The sequence below is a fragment of the Hemicordylus capensis genome, chromosome 5, assembly GCF_027244095.1.
Source record: "Hemicordylus capensis ecotype Gifberg chromosome 5, rHemCap1.1.pri, whole genome shotgun sequence".
Lineage (NCBI taxonomy): Eukaryota > Metazoa > Chordata > Lepidosauria > Squamata > Cordylidae > Hemicordylus > Hemicordylus capensis.
The window spans coordinates 246323655-246336812 of record NC_069661.1 but is presented as its reverse complement, the minus strand read 5'-3'; the positions used below and the strand labels follow the sequence as shown (position 1 = coordinate 246336812).

The 13158-nt window shown below is 45.2% G+C and overlaps 1 long non-coding RNA gene across 1 annotated transcript; it reads left to right on the top strand.

Moving 5' to 3' along the window:
* Positions 1–8997: 8997 nt before the first annotated feature.
* On the top strand, positions 8998–12826 carry LOC128326073 (uncharacterized). The gene is made up of 3 exons (XR_008307836.1): positions 8998–9289; positions 10706–10769; positions 12510–12826. It is a non-coding gene; the product is annotated as an uncharacterized LOC128326073 (long non-coding RNA).
* Positions 12827–13158: the final 332 nt, after the last annotated feature.

Sequence of the window (13158 nt, the reverse complement as noted above, 5' to 3'; positions counted from 1 at the left end):
TTTAACAGGTGCCTCCTTGCTCAGCTAGCGGGGTGATGCTTAGTTAGCAGGGGTGGAAGGAAAGAAAAACTTTTCCTGTGGGAAACTTCCTCCCATAGTCCTACCATATTAACCAGTTCATGGCAGAAGTCCTCCATATTCCCCCACTGTCCAACATAAGCTGGGTGCTCTCAGGGAACAGAGCCTTCTCAGCTGTGGCCTCCCTAGAGAGGGCTGCCAGGCCTCCTCACTATTTGCTCTCACAAGGGCAGTGAAAACGATGGGCAAGTTCAGATGTCATGTGGAACCACAGTTAAATCTCAGCTCCCTGTGATGTCTCCTAACTTGGTTAGTGTATGCTTTCTCTCACACCCAATCACATACAAGTTGGAAGAGTTCTACCCCATACATATCCCCGAGGGTCTCCCAGCTCTCAGGGGCAAATTTTCATGGGGGCATTGGGGGCATTGGAGGGAAGGAGGGTTTGAGAACCATCATTGCATGCGGGCAAAGTTCTAATGTGAGGGTAGCACTGCATGGATGCTGCTCAGCTTTTAAAAAAATGTTGCTTAGTTGATCAAAGATGCCTTTTAAGGAGATTAAGAGGTCTTTTAATTGATTGATCTGACCAGTTAATCATTTAAAAGGATGCAGCCCTCTGTGTGATAGACACGGCAGTGTAGGACATGGTAGTCATTTACTCTGAAATTAAAGACAGCGTCTGCTCAAACCCCCTCTCACCCTGGATGGTTCTTCTCATGAATCGTCAATGGGTCTTTCCATGGCCTTCCACTCTCATGAGAGAGCGGTCCGGTTAGGAGCTGTATGCATCTACATCAGAGGAGGAATTTCCTCTGTTACTCCTGCTGGACTGTTCTCATGCGGTAAGCCTAGAGACCGCATGCACTAACCCAAGGAGAAGGGGCTGGGCCCCACTTCCCCAACTTTACTGTACAAAAGTTAGAGCAGAACCATTCAAGAATTCCTGGGTGGGGCTGCCTTTTAAACTTGACCCCTGATATCGTAATCGGGTTGCCCGGTTTATGGTGCCACCACAGCTGCATGTGATTGTGAATATATTTCTTTATCCATTCATTTTCAGAGAGCAAAGCACATATTGCCTGTCTTGCCATCCCATCCCATCCCCTTTCTCTCCTGATGGCCAGGAAGAAGGAACAAGGGACTCAATGGGAAGAGGGCATTCTCCCATGTGACCTTTCTGTTTGACAGGCTTAGAAGCCTGGGATGGGATGTCGCAACATCCCTGTTGCTGGGCAATGGCTTGAGTAGCTTGGAAACAGGGGGACTGGGCAAGTGCTTGGAGAGGTGGCCAATGAGAAGTGCAGTAGGCATGGCATTCCTGGGCGGGTCTGCGCTGCCCTCTTTATGATTTTGGTTTTGGCACGAAACTTCCGTTATGGCAGCGTCTGTGCTTGGACATAATGCTGCCACCCCAACTCACTACAAACCGAAGTGTCAAATTGGAGTTTGGTGAGGGAAATCACAGGCCACTCTTGCCACAAAACCATGGTTTCTTGCATTTGTACTTACAGAAATTCCAACCTCTGCCCCATTTAACTACGGTTTCACGTCACGTGTGAATGGGTCCGATGAGAATTGTATTCCATCTGTGGACCCAAGTTTTAGAATCCCTGTCCCGTATCCCTGATATGAAAGTTGGCCACCACATGAGTTCTGGGCAAGCGAGCACCCCAGTCAAGTACACAGGAGTATCCCCATTTTCATCCATGAATTGTCACAAGGTGTAGATATCTTTCAGGAAAGGATTTCTACCAGGCCAATGTGCTGCAGACAAAATGTGCCCTCAGAGAGTGAGAGCACATCTATTAGAAAACCTCTGAGGATTATCACAGTGTCCCATCAGGAACCTAGGTTCCAAGCTGGGTAGGGCTTTAAGCACCAGCCCTTTGAATCGTATTCAGAAGCTGAGCATGAAGTATATATCAAATGATGATGATGATGGTGATGATGACGATGATGATGACGACAAATATTTATTTACTGCTCTTAGACAAAAAAGTTCTCAGTGCAGTTTACTTAGCAAAATTATAAGAAAATTGTTCCCTGCTCACCATCTAAAAATAAACCTAAGGAAGACCCACCCCCAACAAAAACAGCCATTGGAGGGCTGCTGTGCTGGGATTGAATAGAGAGGGACAGTCAACCCCTCCCCACCTGCAATGGTGCATCTAGGTCATTTTGCATCCTGGACCTGAAGGACTTTGGAGGGCCCCCCCACCATGAGGCCCCCCTGCTGTGAGTACCGCTGCCACGAGGCCCCCTCTTAATTTTTTTTTTTTGCAACTGGCCTCCAGGAGGGCACAGGTCAGATTTGGGGAGCGCTGGAAACAGCCTGAGGCTGGAGGACTGCAATGTGCGGGAGGGGGGGAGCTTTTGTCTGTGTGCCGTTGCAGGAGTTCCATGGGACTCCTGGGCTTTTGGGGGGTGGGTGGGGCAGGACTGAGATCTGACAACCAGACCAGGGTGGGTGGGAAAAGGAGAGTGCTCAGGGAGGGAGGGAGGGAAGGGGGGGGTGTCCGTTTGGAATGAGCCAACAGGCCGCATCCGCTGTGAGCTTGGAATGCAGTCCATGTTGGCCTGAGGGACAGGACAGAATTGGGGGGTGGGGCAGGGCAGTCAATGGTAAGAGGTGGGAGAGGAGTGCTGAGCAATACAGGGTGTGTGTGTGGCTGGCAGCCCAAACTCGTGGAAGAGCTGTGTGCCCCGCGATTGTTGACAGGTTGCATGGGCTGTGTGTATGGGCAGGAATGCATGGTGACGGTGTGGGGTGGGGGAAGCAGAGTGGACAGTAATGGTAGGAGGGCCTGGTGGGCAGCTGTGCATGGAGGCGGCTGCTGGCTGCTCCCTGCACCCGCATAGAGGTGATCTTTCCCACGGGCACGAGGCAATGGCAGGGTAGGTGTGGGATGACTGCAGACCTCTGGAGATGCCCCCCAGAACACTTGGAGGCCCCCCCAGAGACAGGAGGCCACAGACCAGACCCCCAAGGTCCATGGGAATGGTCGACTCTTCCCCCTCCACTAAATATAAGAGAACTATCACTTTTAAAACATCCCAGTTTGCTCAGTTAGCAGGGGTAAATATCTGATCTTAAATAACAGAAATAGCATTGTTATACATTAAAAACTGTAATGACCTACTACATTAAATAAATGCAAAGCTACTATTTCTAAAATAACTTTGCACACTAGATAGTTGCTGTTGCACATTGGCTGATGATGCCCCCACGCCCCCCTTTAGCTTTTATGGCTGCCAAAAAAAATTCCAGGATATGGGCCTGCAGAGAGGGGATTCTCTAAATACTTGGGAAATGGTTGCATGGTCCTTCCCTGTCACTCGGGAAGCAACACTCATCTATTTGTCAAACCGGAAGGCTCTGCTCTTAGTTCATCAAAAGATGAGAGGCAGAATACAAAACTTTTTGGCTCTTAATTCACAGACGTTAATAGAGTCAGTGAGAGTGGAACTAAGGCACCATTTAAGGAGTATCGACTTTAATTTTTACATCAAATAGTTCTTTTAATGATGTTCAGAGAGCGTTTGAAGCTATTTTCTTTTCCTTTCAGGTCAACGTTCAGTTTGCCCGGTGGTCAGCTTTCTAAGCTGCTAACGATTCACATTTCAATGTGAACATAAAGATCATTATGTTAAAATTGGCACACATCAGGGTTCCCCTGGTATTCTACCCCCAGTCGAGATTTCAGGGGCTGGAGGCATTCAGGGGGTTGAGAAGAAACCCAAAGAAATCATTATATTCTGCTGAAGGTAACTGATTTTTTTTCTCACAGGAACTGTAAATGAAACGTATATATTTTGCATAATGAAACAGATGACAAACTGGGCAAACCTGTCTATTAATGAGCCTCCTGTAATGCTAGAATGCGTGGACATGGGGAGTGCACGAGGAGCAGAGGAAATCATCGCTCTGATCATTTAAAAAATCTTTTCTTTAACGACCAATTTTAATCAAACCGTCCTCTGGGATCCTTGAATTCTTCCACGCCTTCTAATGGCCGGTGTAATTTGAATTACGAAAAAGAAAGAGAGGGGGTGAAATGCAAAGACATTCCAGTTTAAGATATAAAAGCTTGTTTTAAACCAACTTATTCTGACATGAAACATTCTATTAAGCAGGGGAAAAACTTACCAGTTAGGTGTTAAAACAGGGCCTGATTTATGTTCTTTAAGTTTTCAGCACCGAGAGACCATGTGCACAAGAGACTGCTGCCCATTTAACGGATGACACGTGGCTGCTGTACAAATCCCTGTTGAGGCTTGAAGGAAGTTCCGGTTACTCTAGGGTCAACAGCCAATTCTCCTTTGCCTAGGGCAGAGGCAATACGGCTGCCTCTTTCTGACAACCCTGAGCAGCTTGGGAGGCCTCAGTTGGCAGGAGTGAGGACTTGGTCAGGAGGCGATTGCTAACAAGAGAGATGGAGCTGGAGCTGTGACCAGGAGCATAACCACCTCTGAAGGCGCCTGTGTTCACGAGATGAACTGTGGGCCTCCCTTTTTTCTACGGCACCATAGGCACCACAAGTTTTTTTTTTTGGGGGGGACCTTTTCATGTGGCAGGCAGCAAGCTGCCACTGCTGCCACAGCCACCGCCACCGCCTGCTCGCCTGCCAGCCAGCCATTGGCCTCTGCTCTGCAGCTGCTGGCCCCACTATTTGCTGCTTTGGCCACCTGCTTGCCTGCCAACCAGCCAACTGCTGCATTACCCCCAGTAACTGTTGCTGTTAGCCACCTGCTTTCCTTTGCCCACAGGCTGACATGGTGTAATGATGCCATCGTCTGCCACAGGCTCACCCCAGACATCCACCAGCAGTGATGTCATTATACTATGTCAGCCGGACACTGCATCATGGGGTCTGAACTTCAGCGAGGAGCGGTCACCCCCACACAGTTCCTAAGAGCTGGTGCATATTGTTCAGCTTTGGATACAAAGCAGAGCCCTAACAGGTGGGTATGTGGGACATGGCCTTATTGGTTGTGGCACCCATACTCTAAAAGTCCTTCCCTTGGGCGCTCTGCCTAGCACCTTACCCATCAACTTTTCAGGAGCCCCAAATGCCACTGTTGTTTGGACAAGAATGTTGCTTGCATTCCCTCCTGGGTTGCTCACTGAGTTTCTAGCTGTATTTTTCTGCTGCTCAATCTTTAGCTATGTGAATGCTTGTTATTGTATTGGCTGCACACCACTTTGGAGGCTCTCTGGGTTGAAAAGTGGTGTATAAATTTAATTCTAAATAAGTACAAATTTTTAATGGAGAATGTTCTCTCTTTTTGCTCTCTCAGGTTGGGTTCACACATAGCAGGGAACCTGAGGTTCCCCCAGCCCTAGTTATGGAGGGAACTTGATGTTTGTTCTGCACCTGATGACATAGCTTGGTTTGTGGAAGTAGGTGCAATGCGCCAGAGGTACACGCCTTGTCTGAACCTCCCAGTGAGACCCTGTATCCTAACCCAGCCTGCCTTGTACCAACTCTCAGCCATTGGTCCAGATGGCAAATGGGGAAGGCTTGCCTGGAGTGAACCAGAGGTTCAAGAAGAGCATGGGTTCAGACATAACATAACATGCACTTTAATGGGAGCAGCACTTGATTTGGCAAGCCAACTTCAAAGATCAGTTACACATCTTGGTTTAAGGCCCCAGGAGAACTGTAAGCCTTCGCATGGGTTCAGATGGTCAGGGACAAGTTGGTTACCAGCTTTGCAAGTAGGTCTGTGTTACGTGGGAACTCGTTTCTTCATAACAGTGCTTACAGATTGAAGGCAACCTCTTAGTTGGAGAACCTGTTCTACAAACTCGGGCTCTCCCCGGGGCATAGCTATAATTGAGCAGATGGGGTCAAAGAACTCCGGGGCCCCATTTCCTGAGGCCCCCAGCTCCACCCCCTCCCTCTTTTCTTCTCATTATCTTCCTCACTTCGAGGGGCTGCCAGGGAGAGGGGTGAACATGGGCCCCCTTTCCCCTAGCTATGCCCCTGGCTCTCCCCAACACTCCTGAAAATAAAGCCCTGTGGGTGGTCCTTGTATGAGATTGAGACTCGAGCATTCTTCCTGACTTTGGAGTAGACTGTTGAATAATTTGACCCTCAGCATAAGATAGGAAGGCAAATGTATGAGTTGCAATGGGCCTTCTGTCCAGCTGGAAGGGTTTTATACAGCTCTTCTTTCCAATTTGTACACATAATTTTTCAGATGTGAAACTCCATATGGGTTCCGGTTCCTGCAAGTGACTTTTAGTGCTCACTTTAGGCATTTCTCACATGTCAAAGTGAATTTTAACGGTTGTCATTTTGAGATTCCCATTCAATAAAGATTTCTGCCTAAAATTCCTCTAGAAAGCAAAGCCCACTGTATTTTTTTTTTTAGCAAATCTTATGTATGTAAACATTCAAACAGCCTAATTAGAGCCTTATTATTTTGAGAATGATTATGCAAACAGGATCCCAAATTGGTCTGAAACTCCAGCCTAGCTGCATTCTTAATGAAGCACTTTTTCCCTTTGTGGTGCAACATTTGAATACAAGTTGCTTCATGTGCTCTACATTTGAAGGCTACTTTTTCCTCTCTAAGCGCTTTCTAGAGCAACAGAAAATACATGTGTCAATCATTTCTTCATGAAAGGCAAATGTCTCTGAGGTTAATCTTGGGTAATCTGTTGCTCCTGTTTACTTCTGCCCCACCAACACCACTCGTATTCTCTGTAGCCTTTGCCTGTCATTCATTAATACGATAATGATAATGATGGTAATGTATTTCTTTTATTTATATAGCACTATCCATGTGCAGGGGACTATACAGAGTGCAAATGTACAAGTCCGTGCCCAACAGTCTTACAATCTGTAATTTGATTCAGGGGAGACGTAGGAGCAAAGGAAACTGCTTTATACTAAGTCAGTCCACCTAGTACAATATTGTCTACACTGACTGGCAGCAGCTCTCCAAGGTTTCCCAGCCCTACCTGGAGATGCCAGGAACTGAACCTGGGACCTTCTCCATGCAAGTAGATGTTCTACCCCTGAACTATAGCCCCATCCCCTAAGGGGAATATTTTACAGCATACAGTGATATCAATGTATTTATTATTTCTCTGTGTAAACCACCCTGAGCCATTTTTGGAAGGGCGGTATAGAAATTGAATGAATGAATGAATGAATGAATGATAATAATAATATTAATAATAATGTGGTTGCCCATCCAAATGCAAACCAAGGCAAACCATGCTTAGCAAGGGACAATTCATGCTCGCTATCACAAAATTGGCCCTCCACAGGGGGAAGAGGAGGCATGATTAATCAGTGAGGGAATGGTGTGATTTACTGTTGATATCCTACTTTTCTGTTTAAAGTCCATGCACGTGTGTGTGTGTGCATGCACATACACATGCACGCGCATGCACACACACACATACCTACACAGCAGCAGCAGCTTCAAAGAAACAATATAATCCAAATTGGGTAAAATATAATTAAAGCACAATACCCAAGTACAGACTGAAGGACAGGAGCACTAAGAACACATAATCTTAAAAGCAGCAGTCCATTAACAATCAATACAAACATGTTGCTGCAAAGCAGGTGTTGTGGAGCCTCAGCCAGGAACTCTCTGGGTTCGTCAATGAATCCCTCCTTCCTGCATTGATAGGTCAATCCAGCTCCTCCTAGGTGAGGAATGGAATGGCCTTTTCTTGGGATAAATGTCTGTGATAGAACATGTTGACACACTTATGTCAGTATACCGCGCCTGCTCTTGCATTCAGCAGTGGCTCACCTGCATGATCCACTGCACAAACAGAGTCTCCTTTTGCTTCCTGCCCTGTACTTTCATGTAGATGAGAGCCCACAAAGGTCTGGAAGGGAACACAAGTTACAGCACCACAGACAGCTCCAAGGGAAAAGTTGCTCCAGACATAGGCCCAGTTCAGAGGTAACATGAAACCGGAGGTTGGCGAACCCGTGGTTTCAATTCTATACTGTAAATCGCACTGCAGACTTCATCCAACCGTGGTCCACCAACCTCCAGTTCCAGGACAGGGGAACCCCTACCTGCTGCTTGGCCGCCGAGGCCAATCCCAGCAAGCTCCATGGCTAGAATCTGCGCAAAGCATCACCACGTCAGCGGAGTGGTCACAATTGGCTGTGATCTGGAAGGAGGCATGCCAAACGTGTTGCGCAGCTTTATGTGTGCCCCTGAAAGGGTCTTCCACTAGCAGTTGCACAACTTCCCAGAGTACTGCAACGTAGTGTAACTCTGCAAACTTCTTAAGTGCAAGTTCACAACTTTTCTTCTTGCACTAGCGCCACACTTGGATGTCACTCCCGAGTTAGTGTTACAACTCAAGTCAACCGGTTTCCTCAAGAGTAAGCAGACTCAGGCTTGCAACTTCCCTCTCCTAACCCTGATATCTTTCTTTCTTTGCTCCAGTTATATTTTGATGCTTTGATTTAATGCCTGTCAACCAACCACTACAACAAGGGCTTCTCCTCAGCTCTTTCACTCTCTGAATACTTGATTGCAAGGATACGTGAGCACTACTGACAACATTGTTGTTATTATTGAATTGCACCAAAATGAATGAATAAGGGAGGAAGATAAACAGGAGGAATGTGGCACAAGGTCTGCAAAGACCCCAGACCTCAGAGCTAGCAATGCGTTTGAAGGTTTACTTCCACCATTCTTTTATTATTCATTGCGGATGTTGTTTGGTGTTCTCATTCCATGACCAGTGGTAGGTCCCTTGGGGATTGTGGAGATCTGAGAGCCATTGTTGCAAATATGGATAGAGTCAGTATAAAGGGGGAAAGGAAGTATTCTAAATGAAGCACAATGTCACAAGCCTTCAGATTTTTATTGTTGCTGCTGCTGTTTAGTCGAGGCAAAAAAAAACAACAGTTGCAAGATCTATACATCCCTTTTTTGTTTTGTTTTGTTTTGTTTAATTCTTTTCTTTATTTTTTAGCACCATGAAATGAAATATCCCAGGGATATGAAACCATGTCATCAAAGAGTTCAGAAAACCATGCATTGATGGGAACGCAGCTGCATATCAAAGCCATTTCATCCTGAAAGATAAGAGGCTTCGTCCAGCTCCCATCCAAGTTGCCTTCAAAAGACCCACTGCCTCCCTCAGTCAGAAAAAAAGTCCAAGATGTCTAGAAATGTTTCTAATGCATTGGCCAGTGTGGTTGAGTCATATATGCTTTATGGACCAGCTGCTAAGGAAGGGATGCAGGCAGGTCTGGCCCCAGTGCTAGAGAAGGTGAGGGGAGCTGCTATCCCCAGCCCCTGTGGCATGCACCATTACACACACACACACACACACACACACACACACACACACACACACACACACACACCATTCTCTCCAGGCTCCCCATTCCTTTGGAACATCTGCAGCACCCAAAGCATCCCAATTCCTATCCCTACTGATTCCCCTTTGATTTCCCTCCATACAGCATCCTGCCCATTTCCCCTGCATTTTCTCTTATTTGGTGGCAGAGGGCAGGGAAACTGGAGTGGCAGGAAGTATCTGGAATCACTTCCTGCCACTACAGTCTTTCCACCCTCTGACCTTTGAATAGGCTGGTTGGGATGTGACAGGAGTGGGAGGGGGAGCAGAACAAGGACAGTGGTGATGACTTGCACCATGCCAACCTGGAGAGGTTTGGGGGCATCAAAACAAGCAGAACAGGTGAGGTGGCTGGAGGCTACAAGTTGGTGTAGATGGCAAACTCATCACCTGCACCAATCTGCTGCCTGAGGCAGCTGCCTCACCTAGCCTCAATACCAGGCTATCATTATCAGGTGTGTGCAGGACTCATTCTGTCAACTGCCTTTGACTTCCTCAGATCAATGCATGATGATGCCCCCATTTAGAATCAAAGAAGAGTCAAATTCATAATCCTTTAGGAATATAGGGAAGTGCCCAAACCATGTGGCCACCATATCCTCAACAAGATAAATAGCACTTGTGATAGCTTTTTCACCTTACTCGATAAATATTATTACTCTAATTCATATTATTGTACCTCTAATGGTGATTCATGAGTCTTCCTCCTTGATTACTTTTTAAAAGAGTCAGAAATCCCTCCTTTTTAAAGACTCATTTAAAAATTGGTTTTAATGGGGATGTCTCCTAAATAATTGTTATTGTTTAGTTCTCACCAAAAAGTGATTACAAGTCACTTGGTGGTGGTGGTTGTTTTTGCTGAAAACTACTCATATGCAGCTGATATCAGGGCTGGAAATTCCTATTTGGCCATGCCACCCACAAACAGGCAGCAACCATGTTGGCTCTGCTGTGACATCATCACTGCTGTCTTTCTTTGAGGCCTGATCATTCTAATTATGGAGAATGGTGTTTCTTGCAGTAATCTAACTAAAAACAAATGTGATGATTAAAAATCTGAAAGGTACTAGTGGCGCATAGTACCACTGCACAAGAGGACAACAAAAAGCACACTGGTAAAAAAATTGTGCATGTACTTACAGAAAAGAAGTGATGGAAAATGTGGATAGATGCAGTGAGAAAAGGCGTTCAGTGATAAATCTGTGTTGTGTTATCCTGACCTTTCAATGTCAGTACAAATAAATTATAAAATGTTTTTTTATGCTCCAACATTGTATTTTTAATTATATTTTTATTCCATTCTTTCTGCCTCTGTTTTTAAAAAAGGAGCAACTGTGTGGAGAAGGACAGAGGGCGAACAGCTTCATAGGAGTGGAGTGAAGACCACAAGGTTAGTATTAGAGCTAGTTTAATAACGCAAATAATCTCTCCTCCCCCCAAAATCACCCTCTTATATGGCATGCCAGTATAAGGGGAAATTATTTCTATTTGATTTTTCTCCACCTTTAAAAAAGTGGAGGAAGCAACTGTGAGGAGAAGAGAGGATGAACAACAGTGGCTGTTTCCTGCTCTTTTTGCCTTTTGCCCTAGTAACAGCTGAGAGGAATTTCTGTAAGGGTGAAATCTACCCCTCCACCCCAGGAAAGAGAAATCTCTTGAAAATAAAGAGCAACTATTATTATATTTGAATGATTTAACTCTTGTCTCTGAGGTTGATTGGGCCTGTTTATCACACAAGCCTCAAATTTATAGTAGTGTTGCTGGTTCGGTATGACAGTGACTTCTTTCATTTTGTTTCATTCTACTATCCTCATGTGGTAGGTAAAGTTGCACCAATTGGATAAGGTGATTCTCACGATTGCCAAAAAGCAGGCTAAGGGAGCCTAGCCCGCTTTCTGGAGAACATGAGAACCACCGGGCTCGCAGGCTAAGCCCTCTCTCCCTGCTAACCCGCTCTCGGCGAGTCTCACTGATTGTTAGACTTGCCTCAATGTCAGCCTGTCATGCCTAAATGTCCTAGGCCCTCTGGCCCTTGCAAGTAACTTAGCAGCCCCTTCCACTTATGAGGTACAAGGCTCAAATAGGAGTATTGAGGCCTAGCAGTTCTGAGGTAAAATGAAGGAAGAAGCCACTGTCAGATACAAGGAATGAAGAAGGAGCCCACTGTCATGGCTACAGAGCCAAGACTTATGTAACTGAACCCGTATCCCTGTTTACTTCAGAGACTGGAGTTAGATCATTCAAGTGTAACAATGGTTGCCCTTTATTGTCAAGAGATTTCTCATTCCCTGGGGGAAGATTTCATCAGATTTCACCAGTCCTGACAGAAACAGAAGTCCTTGTGGACTTCACTCCCCTCATCTGCATTCCAATGTAGTCTTCATTGCCAGCGAAGACATTTGTGATCACGCAGGAATCTATAAATGGCAGATTTCCTGAATTTCGTTTTACAAGTCCTTCTTCAATCATTTTCAGTAATCAGCACAAAACAAATCCACACAACTCAGTCAGTCCCCCGACACATATCAGAAGGCTGCAGGGAGATTGAGCAGCGTTGATGTCATAATCACCTCAGCCAATGGGAAAGCATTTTTACTGTGTCAGGGAAATGTGAATCTTTAAAGAGGGTTTTTAAACAAACTACTTTACATAGGACTAATAAAATGCAACACTACCTAATGGTGAGCAGCTTAATGGATTAAAATACTACTGAAAATGCTACATGAGATTTAGGAGACCTCCCCACTGGGTTTCTGTTTTAATTCAGTTTTAATCCTGTCTGCTATTTGATCTTGCTTTTTGTTTCTTATGCTTGTTTTGTTATTATTTATTGTTTTATTATGGATTTATTGTTTTGTTGCTTTATTGTGTTTCATTGTAAGCCGCCTTGGCAGCAGTGTGCTGGAGGGACAGGTAAATAAATACAATACAATACTAGTGACATTTCCTGAGTTCACAGATCACACAAGCTTCCAAGGTTACTGGCTGCCCTGGGAATTCTACATGGTGTTTTTGTTTTTTTTAAAAGAACAACATGGATGTTCATATATTTTAAATCACTGTTTGCGGGCAGTGTCACCTGCCCTTTGAGTTATTCTGATCTGCCTCATTCTTCTTTTTTTAACCCCAGTTATCCAGCATAAACAGGCAATGAGCAAGTCCGTAGACTCACTTGAATTCACTTGAAAGCAAAGGCAAAGAACATTTGTATCAACACATTCCAGGACTTCCTAGCATAGCACAACTAAATTCAGCAGCCTTGTGATATTGATTTGATTAAAAATGGTTTAAGACTTGTAAATGTCACTGGAACTTAGCAAAATGAACGTTATTAAATCCTTCTGGTGATGGGGAAAACTAACAAAGGGATTTGCAGCGGTTTCTGTAATTAATTGCTCTGTCATGATTTATATTAACTTACAGTATGACTCCATTAGCGCGGACCTGTCATCTCTACTCAAGGAACCACCAAGTAATCACTACCACATTAAAGAATAAATTAGTTTTTGGCTGGGAGCCTAGTTGTGGAATGTTTCATTTGTGTCTGCCATAGACATATGTACCTAATAAAAGTTGGGAAGAATGAGTTAAGGCACATATACATCAATGTCCGTTGACTGCATTTTAGAGACAATATGATCGGCATCGTTCATTAGAGCTAATGAATCACTTTATGCCAATTGCATTGCCTCATTTTTTGTGTGTGTGTGAATGCCTTTAGGTGATCCATGAAGCAAAAGACGAATGAAAGAAGGAACCTCCCCCTCCCCTCCCTGCCC